The sequence below is a fragment of the Mytilus trossulus genome, chromosome 9 (genome assembly GCF_036588685.1).
Source record: "Mytilus trossulus isolate FHL-02 chromosome 9, PNRI_Mtr1.1.1.hap1, whole genome shotgun sequence".
Classification (NCBI taxonomy): domain Eukaryota; kingdom Metazoa; phylum Mollusca; class Bivalvia; order Mytilida; family Mytilidae; genus Mytilus; species Mytilus trossulus.
The window spans coordinates 24,690,569-24,704,381 of record NC_086381.1 but is presented as its reverse complement, the minus strand read 5'-3'; the positions used below and the strand labels follow the sequence as shown (position 1 = coordinate 24,704,381).

General features: G+C 42.7%; 1 long non-coding RNA gene across 1 annotated transcript; it reads left to right on the top strand.

The window, feature by feature from the left end:
• Positions 1–886: 886 nt before the first annotated feature.
• Positions 887–2,170, top strand: LOC134683733 (uncharacterized). Its single transcript, XR_010101075.1, has 3 exons — positions 887–1,061; positions 1,414–1,491; positions 2,057–2,170. It is a non-coding gene; the product is annotated as an uncharacterized LOC134683733 (long non-coding RNA).
• The last annotated feature ends 11,643 nt before the right edge of the window (positions 2,171–13,813 follow it).

Genomic DNA, 13,813 nt, shown 5'->3' with positions numbered 1-13,813 from the left:
GAGGGCTCCAGGAGAGTTGACCGGTGCTGTTGAGAAGTATGGGGGAACTGGTCGTCCCCCTTCCCGGCATACCTCCTCCATCTGCCCCTGGACTGCCTGCCCAATGATGTGGGGCCGTGTTATCTCCAGCCTATTCACATGGGTGACCAAATCCTCTAGGTCCCCACCCACTAGCATCCAGGCCTGTGCCTGTAGTGCTGCTACCCTGATTGGAGCGAGGGAAGCCCTTGGTTGGTCTCGTTGTTCTCCGAATACTTCAGCCACATGTTCCAGCATCACATGTGGCTGAATATCCAATGCCCTTATGGGGCAACCCTGGATGGGGCACTGCTGTAGGGTGGGGATGTCCATCAACTTTGGCAGTGCAGGTCCTTGGGGTGTCCTCTGGCCTGACACCCCAGTCTCCCTCAGCTTGTAGTCAGGTTGGGGTGTCCTTAGACTTGACACCCCAGTCTCCTTCGGCTTGTAGTCTGGTTGGGGTGCCCTTTGACTTGACACCCCAGCCCCCCTGGCTTGTTGGTCTCCTTGGGGTGTCCCTTGGCCCAACACCCCAGTCTCCCTCGGCTGGCAGTCCCGTTGGGGTGTCCCTTGACTCGACATCCCAGTCCTCCTCGTCTGACAGCCTCCCTGGGGTGTCATATAACCCGACACCCCAGTCTCTCTCGGTGTGTTATAGGTGTAATACCACCAAATCATGATACGCCACATCCGGTTGCATACGAAAGTAGGTCTAAAAAAATATTCCCTTGAATTTGACAGTTGTAGAAAATTAACCCTGCATTTCAATGCACTTAAATTTTTCTGAGTCATAAACATGTATGTTGGGTGTCTGAAAGCATCATTCTTTTTTTATTTGATGGTCTTATAAAATATTTTGGAAAGTTAAGGTTACATAGTTGCCAAAGCAGGTAACCAGTAAATAACCTGGTAAAAATGTGATTGTTTACTTCCGGTGCAGGTTACTTTCTTATATGCAATGAAATGTAGTGTGAAATTTTCACTGTAGCACTGGAAAGGATTAAACTTTATTCATGCAAAGTATTTCTTTGGTTGAAATAAAGGTAAATTCTGTACATTTTTTTTAAAAGTACCAATTTAACAAAGACTAATAGGGAAAAATCAATGGTGGTATTACACCTATTTAGGGAAACTACATGTGCACTCGTGACCTTATTGTACTTTCATTTTTAAAAGTTATTAATAAACCAGTTCATACATTGTAAACATGGACTATTCGGAATGGATTGAGACACAGAAAGCATGTTTGAGGTAAAATTGCCTTGAAATGGGGGTTTACGGGTGTTTTCTAAGTCAAATGGGTGGACAGACAAAGCTGTATTTAGTTTACTGTGTTAAATTTTAAATAATACCCTAACAGTTTTGTTTATACAACATGTGAATTTTTTATTTCAGTGTTCACATGTTCTGAAGAGCATTCTGTTGAAAAATCTTATATGTGAATTGGTCTGCAGATGACACTTCAGCATTAAAGTAAGTATCAACTATCATCATGTTTTTTGTGTTTTTTTTTGGCCGCAAAAGTTTACAATTTGCCATTGTGCCATCTACATTTTGCACAGACAATAAATCATCTAAACACTTATTTGCCCTGGATTTATACACATCAGTATCCAGTCTCACATACTTAAACTTTATAATTCTTACCAATTATTTTTGGTACCAGCATTCCAAGGGACATAACCCTTTTTAAAAACATTTTGAGGTATTTTTTATTACTCTTTCTCCCCATTTTCTAATGTAAAATACAAGAAAGTGGACACTTTGTGTAAATCTATTAGAAATATACTGTTATGAGTAAATAAAAAGACTTTGATACCAGTAACAATAAATGGTTGACTGAAAGGGAACCGTTATTTGTCACACTAGGCGAACAGACTAAAAACTCGAGTTACACATAAGGGCTTCTAGAAACTTCCGTGTAGACTGTTAACATTTATTGAGACAGTTCTTTCAGCTAAAACACTTTAATTATTGATTTAACATTACATTTATATCATTTTTGTGGGGAAATAATCAAATTTGTTTTATTTTTTAGACAAAAGATATCAAGTTTTGATGAAAAAGGAAGGAAGGAGGAAAAATGGACCAAAACAGACCAAAACAGACCTTCAAATGAACTCTAAAAGGTGCAATAAAATTGTTTATCATCTAAAAGTTGTCTTTTGTATTCTATTTAATTGTTTGAATGCATAGATCATGAGTTTTTGATCAGATATTAGTCAACACTGCATTTTATAATGATACACTGAAATTTGGATTTGTCGAAGAAATTAGACTGAAATTGCCGTAGGATATGGCCTTACATTATAGTGATTTTCTCTGAAACTATAGATCTGACTGAGACAAAACTTGGCAGTTATGCTTGAAATAACTTGCAATTGGAGGGAAAAAAATTACATTAAGTTTATTTGACATTTAGGTGTTCTTTAGGTGTAATACCACCAAATCATGATACGCCACATCCGGTTGCATACGAAAGTAGGTCTAAAAAAATATTCCCTTGAATTTGACAGTTGTAGAAAATTAACCCTGCATTTCAATGCACTTAAATTTTTCTGAGTCATAAACATGTATGTTGGGTGTCTGAAAGCATCATTCTTTTTTTATTTGATGGTCTTATAAAATATTTTGGAAAGTTAAGGTTACATAGTTGCCAAAGCAGGTAACCAGTAAATAACCTGGTAAAAATGTGATTGTTTACTTCCGGTGCAGGTTACTTTCTTATATGCAATGAAATGTAGTGTGAAATTTTCACTGTAGCACTGGAAAGGATTAAACTTTATTCATGCAAAGTATTTCTTTGGTTGAAATAAAGGTAAATTCTGTACATTTTTTTTAAAAGTACCAATTTAACAAAGACTAATAGGGAAAAATCAATGGTGGTATTACACCTTATACTTCTGGGGTGTCCTCTGTCCTGACACCCCTGTCCCAGTGGGCGTGTAGTTATGTTGGGGTGTCCTTTGCCACGACACCCCTGTGTCCCTTCTTCCTCCTCCCTGGAACGAGTTTGGTGTCCGCATCTGTTGGGCCTCCCTTAGTGCCCTCTGCAGCCTGGCTGTCTCTTCAGCTTGGCGCTCTTTCTGCCGACTCCTTCTTCTCTTCCTTTCTTGGGTGGTCTCCTTTCGCCCCTGAAAACCCCTACCCAGTGGAGGCGCGCTGTGAGCATCCCGGTCGGTTGGAATGCCCACAGGGGTGTCCCTAGCCATCGGGACAGCGGCCCCTGGAGTGCTCCTGGAAACGGAACAGCGGCTCCTTCCTCCACTGGGGTCCCTAACTCTGTCCTCCCTGCTACCTGACCGGGCCCTGGAATCATGGCTCCCATCCCTGGTGCCCCTAACTAGCCCAGAACCCGTATCCCTAGCCTTTGGGGAGGAGTCCCTGTGGTCCCCAGAGATGTCTTTTCCTGGGACCTTAGCTTCGAACTCCCCCTCCTGACCCTTTGCATCTCCCTGGCTTGGGACAACCCTTTCAACTGAGGGGACCCTATCGTGGTGTCGTCCCCTGGGGCTTACCTCTCTCTGCTCTTTCTCCTCTATAAGCTTTTCCTCGGCAGCCCAATTTCTTTTTGGGCTGCCTCCCGAACTCCCCTCATCACTGGACATCTGTCTTTTCTAAAAATACAAAAAATACAACATCTTGAAGGCCCAACTTACTTACATCTGGCCTCGTCGTTCAATATAGCAGCTATCTAACTAGATACCAATGTAGTTAAATAGTTGCCTCCATATGTACAATATCTGAAACTATTTACAATGACTTAAAGACTCCTTATGTACAACAACAGCATCATAACAGCACCCTATTCTGAACCCTTCCTACGGGCTGACCTGCGCAGTCCAGTAGGGTTCAGACTAACGTGCGGTGGATCTGGTTTTATCTTACAACCAGAGCATATGTAGTCTTGGTTCTCCCATTCCTCCGCCTCCTGTGGAGAGATTCCCACGCACCTGCCATGGTACCACTCACTGCACCTGTCACAGGAGATCATAAACTCTCCCGTATAAGGTCCTCGGCAAGTGCAGTACAGTGCCCCAGTACTTCCTGAGGCATTTGTTTTTCTACCCTCAGTTGATTGTAGGGTGGGGGGGCACCTGGTCCACCCTGACAGGATCTTGAACATTACCTTGTGAAGGGGTTACTGGGTTGTTAGGTTGCATTGCTTGGGCCACACCCCCATTTTGGAGCTCTTCTATTGCCCGATTGACCCATACCGGTAGCTCCCTATCCCTACACAGCTTCAAACGGTCATGGTTCACCGTGGTGAGGGCTTTCTTCATTTTTACCTTATACAGGTAAGGCGAGATTCTTGCTAGGATGACCCCTGGCCCCCTCCACATAGGGTTTAGCTTTTTGCACTTCCCTGGCAGTGAAGCTGTGTCCAGCTTATAGACAACATCCCCTACCTTGTACTGACGAGCAACTACCCTAAGATCGTATGCTTGCTTAGCTCTAAGCTGGGAGGTCTTGAGGTTTGCCCTCGCAATTTCATGGGCAGACCTTAGAGCCTCTTCTAAGTCACCCACATACCCGGCCAGGTCTGGAGGTTGCCCCGTTTTTGGTGGCCTGAACATTAACTCAGCAGGGAGGTTTACCTCTCTGCCCAACATGAGGCGATTGGGGGTAAACCCGGTGGATCGATTCACTGATGCCCTAATTGCCCCCGCTAATTGGGGAATGTGTACGTCCCAAGTCTTCTGATTGGTACCCACAAAACACCTGATGGAGGCCAGGAGGGTTCGATTAAATCTCTCTACCTGGCCATTAGCAGAAGGGCGATATGGGGTGGTCCGAGCCTTGTGGATGTGGAGCAGTTCACAAACTGATTGGAAGAGTAAACTCTCGAAATTACGGCCTTGGTCTGTAAATATTTCATATGGATACCCAAACCTACAGAAAAAATCGTTAACAGCCGCCCTTGCCGTGACTTCAGCCGTCTGAGAGGGGAGGGGGATACACTCCACCCACTTGCTGAATTGATCTACAATCATGAGCAGGTGTTCATTTGCTCTGTCTGACTTTGGTAGGGGCCCTACAAAATCGAGGTGCACTCTCTCCATAGGAGCCCCAGCGTGAAACATTGTCATTGGACACCTTGCAGTCTTATTCGGTTTCTTGCTCTGGTTACATGCCGTACAACTTGCCACATAGCCCTCCAAGTCCCTTTTAAGCCCATGCCAGTAGTAAAACTGTTTTACTCTTTCTTGGGTTCTAGTCATGCCCTGGTGCCCAGCTGAGGGGATGTCATGGCATAATTCCATAATGTCCCTCCTCCATTCTCGGGGCACCAGCAACCTATTTCCCTCTCCGTCTTTTGCATGATACATTATCATTCCCCGTTCATCCCTACTGAACCTCTCCTTGATTGTCCAGTAAAATTTTGCCGGTTGGCTACTTCGAAACAGGTCCCCCTGAGCAGGTTGACAACTGTTATCGTCAAGCCACTCAGTGAGCCACTTAAATTCCGGGTCTTTGCTCTGTGCGTCACAAATTTGTTCAACAGAATATTTCCCTAAAACCACCCCAAGCCCATCTTGGACAACCCGGATGGAACATTCTGGGTCATCTGGGACTATCACCACATCTCTACCCACCGTGGCCACTGTCACTCGTGATATGCAAATACCCTCATCGGCTGGTTTTGGATCGGCAACCGGTATTTCATCTAAAAACCCAACCTCATCAGAATTTTGGCCAGTGACCTGTATTTCGTTTACAGACCGTTTCCCCACACCTGTTCCTTTGGATGCCAATGGGACCACGTCATCCACATCAGTCATAAATTTAGACCACTGTGCTTGAGCCCTTGCACAGTATGGACAACCCCCACAGGGCAGGGTTGCCAAGTTGACCTCGGTTTTAAAGTCCTGACATGGAGAGTCAACAGGCATTCTGGACAGGGCATCCGCGTTTATGTGTTTGGAGCCCGCCCTATGTCGCACCTCCATGTGATATTGGCTCAACTCCTCGAGCCACCTGGCCAGCTGCCCTTGGGGCTGCTTAAAGCGAAACAGCCAGGTGAGGCTACTGTGGTCTGTGCGGACTACAAAGTTCCTTCCCAGCAAGTAGTGCCGGAACTGTCTGGTGAAGCGTACTACGGCCAGGAGCTCCTTCCGGGTGGTGCAATACCGCCGTTGCTCTAGATCTGGAGTTAAAGTACAACTGGCATAGCAAACTACCCTTTCCTCCCCATTTTGTACTTGGGACAAGACTGCCCCGATTGCATAGTCTGAGGCATCTGTATCTAGGATAAATGGATCAGAGGTATTGGGCAGGGTCAGTAGGGGTGCAGAGGTGAGAGCCTCCCGCAGTTTATCAAATGCCTCCTGCTGTTTTTCCCCCCATGTGAACGACCTTTTGCCTGTAACATCTTGAAGGGGAACTGCGATTTTAGAATACCCCTCAATGAAAGCCCGGTGATAATTGGCGAACCCCAGAAAACGCTCTACCGTTTTAGTATTGTGAGGGGCTGGCCATTTCTTCACATCCTCTATATAGCCTGGGCCAATATTCATACCCTGCCTGCTTACTAGTCTGCCAAGGAATTCTACCTGTTCTTGAAACAGTTCACATTTCTTTGGCTTAAGCTTGAGGCCGTATTCCCTAAAGCGCTGTAAGACCGCCCTCAGGTTGGCCAAATGAGAAGCTATATCCTTTCCCAGAACCAAAATGTCGTCCAGTAAGGCCAACACTATATCCCAGGTTAACCCCCTTAGAACCAAGCTTATGACCCTGGCATAAGTAGCTGGGGCATTACAGAGCCCGAATGCCATCCTGGCAAACTCAAAAAGGCCGTATTTTGAAATAAATGCGGTTTTTGACCTATCCTCCTCCTTGATTTTCACTTGCCAATACGCTGAGTTAGCGTCCAGCTTAGAGTACCACTGATTCCCTGCAAGGGTATCCAGGCACTCTTCTACTAAAGCTAGAGGAAATACGTCTTTTACACAGGTAGAATTTAAAGCTCTATAATCAATGCACCACCTGACCCCCCCCCCCCCCCCGTCCCTCTTTCTTACCAGTACCGGGGCAGAGCACCATTCAGAAACTGAAGGCTGAATGACCCCTACCTCCAACATTTTCTTTAAGTGGGTCTCCTCCTCTTGAGCAAACCCAATAGGGGTTCTTCTCATTCGTTGCTTTATTGGGGGGTGTCCTGCAGTGTCAATTTGGTGTTCAATGGCCGAAAAATTCCCCAAATCAAACTCACTTGCTGCAAAGACATCCCCATACTCCCTTAACAGAGATGCCAGGGCTTCTTGCTCTTGGCTTCCCAGTAGTGTCTTGGAGCGATCAAAGAGATCTCTGAGGTGCTCGGGGACTCCCTGGTCTGATTCTGTTGGGCCAGTACCCCCCCCCCCCCCCCCCCCCTGTACCTACTACACGTACCTTTGCCGGGACTTCTATTTTCTCAACTTCTACCGCCTGGGCAATTAATTCCCCCTGACGCACATGTACATGCTTATCTGAAGTATTTATCAGACATACTACTGGTTGGCTCCCCGCCTCATGTAAAGTGCGGGGAACCAAAAGACCAGAGGGGCTGCCTGCCTCGACAATATAACTGGGCATTTCACAGTTAACCTGGCAGCTGAGCTTCATCACTGAATTGGGCGGCACCGTAACTTTATCACGGATTGTCACGTTAGCTACCCTTGGTGCCTGCCCGACCTTACCCATAGTCATGGGTATGACCTCGTCTCCTACCCGCAGCTGTCCATCTGACATTTGCAAGTCGATGCAATGTGCTCTTAATAAGTCGAAACCCAACAGCATGTCATCCTCTATAGGGGCCACATACAGATTTGTTTGTATGAGTTTGGAACCCAGTTCCAAATTCACGGGCCCGACAACATACCCATTCATTTGCATCCCCTTTCCTGCTGTATTCATGATGACTTCCCTGAGGATGGGGGGCATAGACTTTAGGGACCTGTATACCTCCTCTGATATTAGGGTCACTTCTGCTGCAGTGTCCACCACAGCAAACAAACTCTTCCCCTGAACTTTAATGGGTACCCTAAATACTGTCCCGGAACGGAGCTGACAGACAGTGACAATTTCACAATCATTTTCCTCATCAACCAATGTGGTGTCTGCTTCCCCCTCTGAAGAGGAGGCCCCACTGTTATGGGCTTCCTCATTATTTTCCAGGTCAGTATCAATGGTTCTTACCGCCCTGGGAGGGCTATGGTCTTCAGTGGAGTCCCAGCTACCCTGGGGTTCTCCATAACTGGCCATAGCTACTGCTGCCAGGCTTGTATCTTCGCGTTCAAACCATAAGCTCCCTGGTATTTCTCCCCTCTCCTCACCCCCAGGGTCCCCCTGATCTTGGGTAAGCACTGACTGAACAATAAGGGGTCCAAATTTGATTTGTTCTCCAGAGTCTAGATGAACAACCTCCCTAAAGAACTTGACGGGCAAGACTCATGCCTGGTTACCCGAGCATAATATAGCCCTACTGGGTGCCCAATAGAACTCGTAACCCTCGGCCTGAGCCCTTGGTACATCTATCTTTATCTGTACTTCCCAATGAGGTTTGAAGGTAGGGGGTACCTCACTCAATAGATGAATGTGCTGCCTATTCATCCGTCTCAACCCTTCCTTTTCTATATTCCCCCAGGCAAGCATGGTTGTGTAGTGGTAGGCATGGGCAACAGTATTTTCCTCTACTGAGGGCATACCAAAAGATCCCACTTCAATGGAATGCCCCTGGTTTGCCTTTATTTTCCACCAACCATGATCTTGGTCCCTATCTAAAGTGAAACGTTTGTCCACGTCTACCTCAACCAGACGGGTGAGCTCCTTGAGAGTGTACCCTGACAATCCTGGGTGCCTCGACAGGAGCTCATCAACATACACGAATCCCCCAGGGAGAACCTTGAGTCCCCATTTACTGGCACCATGCCGCAACACATATATCAGTGTTTTTGACAAGTGACGGTCAACTCCATGGTCTTGGATTACTTCCTCCTCTGAATCGGAGGAAGCATTCTCCTTATCCTCTAATGGGCACTCAGGGGCTGGGTTATTTACAGACTCTATGTCCTGGGTGCCGACCTGTGGAGCTGCCCCGTTGGAGTTTAACGAACTTGGTGCCATACGAGATTGGTCAGCAAAAGTTACCGTTTTCTCTTTTGACCGCAGATCTGGGCACTCATTTCGCATATGCCCAGGTTTATAGCAGTTATAGCATACACTTTCCCGCCCAGACCCTCGATATGGGGATGGGCTTCTTGATGGTGACCTTCCCCTAAATTTTGGGCAGTCCCGTTTGAAATGTCCTCTCTCCCCACAGTGGAAACATCCTCCGGCAGCTGGCCGTCCGCCCGGTGAGGGGCTTCTTGCCGGAGTGCGAGTGAGGAGTTTCCTAAATTGGTCCATCATGTCATCCAATTTCTCGTGCACTTGACCCAACTTATTATCAAATTTTGTATTGGTCTTTTCCAATTCACTTTTCCAAGTACTCACTGGGGCCCTCTCTGGGGCCATAGTGGCTCTTACCTGCGGTACCTGGTACTCTTGGAACACCTCTTGGTGGTCGTCATACCGGCCACCCATTACCTGCCTAACCTCACGCCTGGTTGACCTCCCATATATTGCCTGGGTATTGTGCTGTAATAGCCGTATTTTATCTACGGCCTCCTCTATGCTTTGGGGCTGAAGATTAGAAACTTGCACCCCAACTCTTTATTTTCAATACCCTGACACAGCCGCATCACGGCCTGCTCATACATATAGTCATCAGGGAGGGTTCTAAAGGCTCTAGTGGCTAAGGACAACACCCGGTCAGCCCAGTCCTCCAGAGACTCCTCAGGGGCTTGCCGAGCATTGTTAAACTGAACCCGGGCGGTCTCGGGGAGTGCCTTGAAACCAAAGCGCTTGTGAAGCTTTTCCACAAGCTCCCTATAACTTACCTCCCTGTCCCTTTCCGTTATGAGGGCATAATATTCGCTGGCCTTCCCCTCAAGGCACCAGCAAAGTTGGTCTTTACATTCCTGGGGACCCCATTCACAAACCTCTGCGTATCTAGCAAATTTTGTGAAAAAGGCCTGCCAGTTGCCCTTCCCGTCATACTTGATATTTTTTGGGGCATTGCTAACTTTACACTAGTAACCCGAATTTAACTTGAACGGACAAAAACGTGTTAACGCTATTTAAATGAGATTGATCGTTATTTGATAAAGATTGACAAAAATTAAAAATTATGTTTAATTCATTTCAATTCATATCAATTCATTTTAACACTAGTCAAAGAGATTTCTCTGCGGTGAATCAATTGAAATGAAGTTGCTGGTTAGTTTCGTTAAACTAATAGGCCACGCCCCCGTTAAACTATTTCAAACATGCATTAATTCGTTTTAAACATGGATGAGACCCGGGCTTTTTACAGGTAAATCACCCAAGCAAAACGACCTCGATGTATCTATCGTTTTTTGTTTCAAACTTTAAATGCGTAGTCTTATTAAGTCACATGCTCCACAATTTAAACAAACGAACGTATAATACACGTGACGTTTTCATATATAAAGCATTTAAATAAAAACATTAAAATATATATGCACGCGTGGTTTAAAAATGTCAAACTAGGGAATCTGTTGAAAATAAAATAGTTAGATGGATAACATAAATTTAATTTCCTCAAATGCACTAGATCTTTATCGCACACACACACATATATATATATGCGTTTCAAAAATTACCGAATGCTATGAAACCTCATGGCATGTAAGTAACGTGTGGTCCTTTGCAACTATTTACGAAACTTTATGTATTCCTGTATATTTACCGTTTCTCTTTTTCTGTTTACTATATTGTACTCGTAAATCAAATGTAGACATGGAAAACTATACAGAAATTATTTATTGTGTAAACATAATTTAAATTGATGTATCTTATATTTCCGGTAAGCAACAAATATCCATTCTCTTGCTGTATATTGATATATGGAAAAGCTTGTAATGAAAAACAAGGTTTTGTTGAATAATAAAATTGATGAAGATAATGCTGACGTATGTTGAATATGATAAACAGAAAGTCATGCTCAAAATTATAAATGAAGAAGCAGCCCACTGAACTTTTAAAACTGTGTTAAATTGTAATACCGGTCACTGGCCAAATCGGGCGTTAATTGTGGAAGAGAAGCAAATATCAAACAGATATATTGTTCTTACGATTCTGTAAAAAGATTATTGTGCTGTCATGGACCCTGACGTACTTGTAATACATGAACATATATATATGAGATAAATTTTAGTCTGCGATAACGATGGGCAAGTTGATTTAAGTTTAAAGACCTAGACTGGCTATATATCGGCATACTCTCACGTTTTTTAATGTTTTAAAAGAAAACATATATTTACGTTTTGGGCATTAAATATAAGTCTACTTACCAAATTGAAATGAACATAAACATTGTTAACAAAAAATGGAAAAGAAACATTCGGCATTGTTGCTTTCATATAATTTTATTTCCTATATATTTGAGTGGAAATTTCTATGTTAAAACTGATTGTAGTATAGATCAAATATTTCATCTAGGTGCTCTCATTGAAGTTCGCGTTACATATTAAAATGAATTTCATTGGTCGAACCGTTTGCAAACTTTCAATTCAATACACAATATGGAGTCCAGTTCGGCAAAAAGAAATCAAATTAATGCTCTACGATGTCCGATTAAACAAACATAATTTAGAAAAATAACACTTGAGCTTGATTTATGATGCATACGAAACTTTAATAAATAATTATACGGTTTGTATTATTCCAAATAACTACTATATTCGATAAAAATCGAAAAAAAAAATTATCGGTAAAAACTACCGATTTTTCTATGAGATAAACATTATCCTTATATGAGTCAAATTTGTAATATAGATTCATGAAGGACTAACCATATCCTCATGTTTTTTTATGCAGCACTAGTAAGCATAGTTCGTCTGTTCTCGCTTCAAACAAAGCCGTCATAAATACACCAGAGATGACTAAACTGAAAGTCTTTTCGCTCATTGAGATTTTTTGGTAGGTATTAAGCTTCAATTCGACCATTAACTACCGTAAATTTTCGATTTTTTCAAAATTACGAAAAATATTTTATAATCCTTGACCTTCCCAAAGCTTATACTTCGTTCAGTCGATTGTGTGAAAGTTTTTTTTAAGAAACCGGTCTTTTAATGCAAAAAAATTAAAAGATAAAAGCGAGTTTTGTTTGAAGTAACGAATCTCATTCTTACAAGAAAATGAAAGTTTTCGTGTTTTAGGTTGTGCTGAAGCAAACGTAACAGTTGAAATAAAAATTACACTCCGAGATTACACTAAAGACATTTCGCTAGCACACATGGGACTAGATTTATTAATTGTTCATTTGCAAGTCAAAATTAATAATTATGCAAAACAAATGATAAAACTTCCCAATTTAAAATTGAGAAAAAATCCGACAGGAAACCAAAGTACAAAGGTACGGCATTTATTTGAAAACAATCTCCATCCAACTTCAAAATGTGAGGTAAATCGATAAGCTTACGCTAGCCAAGCAACCAACAGACAAAATAAATCTTGCCTCTCCGATCAAGACTACTAGTATCTATAGACACGGAATAAAAAATAACGGAAAATAATAGCATGTTAGAATGGTTACAAACACATTTATGCAAACATGAAGCATCTGTTTCTTTACTGAACTGGTCAGTGGTAATACAAAACCAGGGTTTCAAAAAGATGAAGAAAAAGAAAAAGACAATTAAACATGCTAAAATTTATGAAAAGGCAAATCAAACATAGTGTTTAACTAAAATTGAAAACAAAGGATCATAATAGTCTATAATATGTAAACATTTATTTCAGAAAGCTAACAACAAAATGAAAGGAAACTATGTATTGCTTAAAAACATTGATCAGAGCCGTAACAGCCTCATGTTTGAAATTTTAAAACAAAGTCACAGTACAAAGGCTTGTCTTCATATCAAGTTGTTTTCACGGCGAATGTCTTGCCGGAAGCAAACTCCCATTACTCCGGTGTCGCCCCTGCATAATTTGCGTGATCCATGCATTCCCCATTTCCATTCTCAATTTTGTGTTTCTGAATTACTTGTCTTTTGTTCATTTACTTCCTTACTAAATGTCTATAGTCTAAGTGTTAATTTTCATTTGTAAATGTCTGGTTTCGCAATGATGCATGTCCACCAATGTCCAGACATTGTGCGAAAAAATATAGTTTAGAGGATATTATTCTATGCTGAATACAGAAAACATATAGTCGTTTCTTCATTTTTGAACTCTAACATTAAAAAGTACCAAACTGGCTCTCCTTTTTGAGTATTTCCATCCGGTGTCTTACATTTAAGGGTTTAACTTCATAGAAAATAAAGGAATGTGGGGTAAACATACACGGGACCTAATCGAACACAAAGTCAGAGCTTAATAAAAATACAAATTATCAATGGTCAGCGTTTTTATTCCTGTTCATCTTTATAGTCGCTAGCTATAGAAGGTCTTCAACAATGAAAGAATCTAAGAGTACTTAAGTTTCTGACAGCTAGTTCACATTGTTACGTTTGAAGTCTTCCTGTCCGTCATCCCGCAATCTGATAATTTGATTTTCTGTCTCAGGACCTGCGCATATATAAAATACTTGCCGCTGAACATTGAACCAAGTAAAATCAATACACATCGTTTCATATGTAAAAAATCAATCTACAGATGATTATGCATTTCTTAGTTAGTTAGATTCCCTTTTGTGGGAGTTGAACACTTTGCGGGACAATTTTCTTCTCATGGGAAGATATATTTTTCC